Below are 689 nucleotides of genomic sequence, written 5' to 3' on the forward strand. Positions count from 1 at the left end.
TGGATTTTTTTTTTTGCCAAATATTTTCATAGACATTTCAGAAACTTTACTATTGTACGAGGGTGTTTTTGTTGTTCCTGTTCCAGTTATGATCATTATGATTTTTATATCAAAGGTAATGCAACTATGCCAATGAAAAATGTGTACATTATGTAAATGAATACAGTGAAACCAGGGTTTAAATGAAGTGTTCTGATTTCTAATGCCATTTCTTTTCCTGATATTTTTCAACAGGTATTACAGAGTGCGAGTTTGTTGCTCAGAGATATTGTGACAGTTCCAAATAGAAATAGGCCTAAAGAGAGTAAATCTGTGAATTAGAAAACTATAAAAAGGTTTCTCACTTCACAGGAGAATGTTTTGAATATACTTTAAACTCCTGGCCTTGTCATCCAAGACAGCCACCTGCCTCCACATACACATTCCTTCCAGGGGTTGGATAGCCCGTGGCTCTAATGTAAGCATCTCTTACTAACTCGAAGTTTTATACAGACATTGCCATTCCTAGGGGGGCTGGGTTCTGCTTGTTACAAACACAGCCAAAGCTGTCCTCAGCTAGCAGCTTGATAATATGCTATTGGTGTTCAGACTTTGGTGTCTCGAGTCCCTTTCCAAGGCCTGACCGGAGCCCGGCCATGAGGAACGCCTCAGTGGTGACCGAGTTCATCCTGCTGGGCATCCAGCACACC

The sequence above is a fragment of the Myotis davidii genome, unplaced genomic scaffold (genome assembly GCF_000327345.1).
Source record: "Myotis davidii unplaced genomic scaffold, ASM32734v1 scaffold478, whole genome shotgun sequence".
Taxonomy (NCBI): Eukaryota; Metazoa; Chordata; class Mammalia; order Chiroptera; family Vespertilionidae; genus Myotis; species Myotis davidii.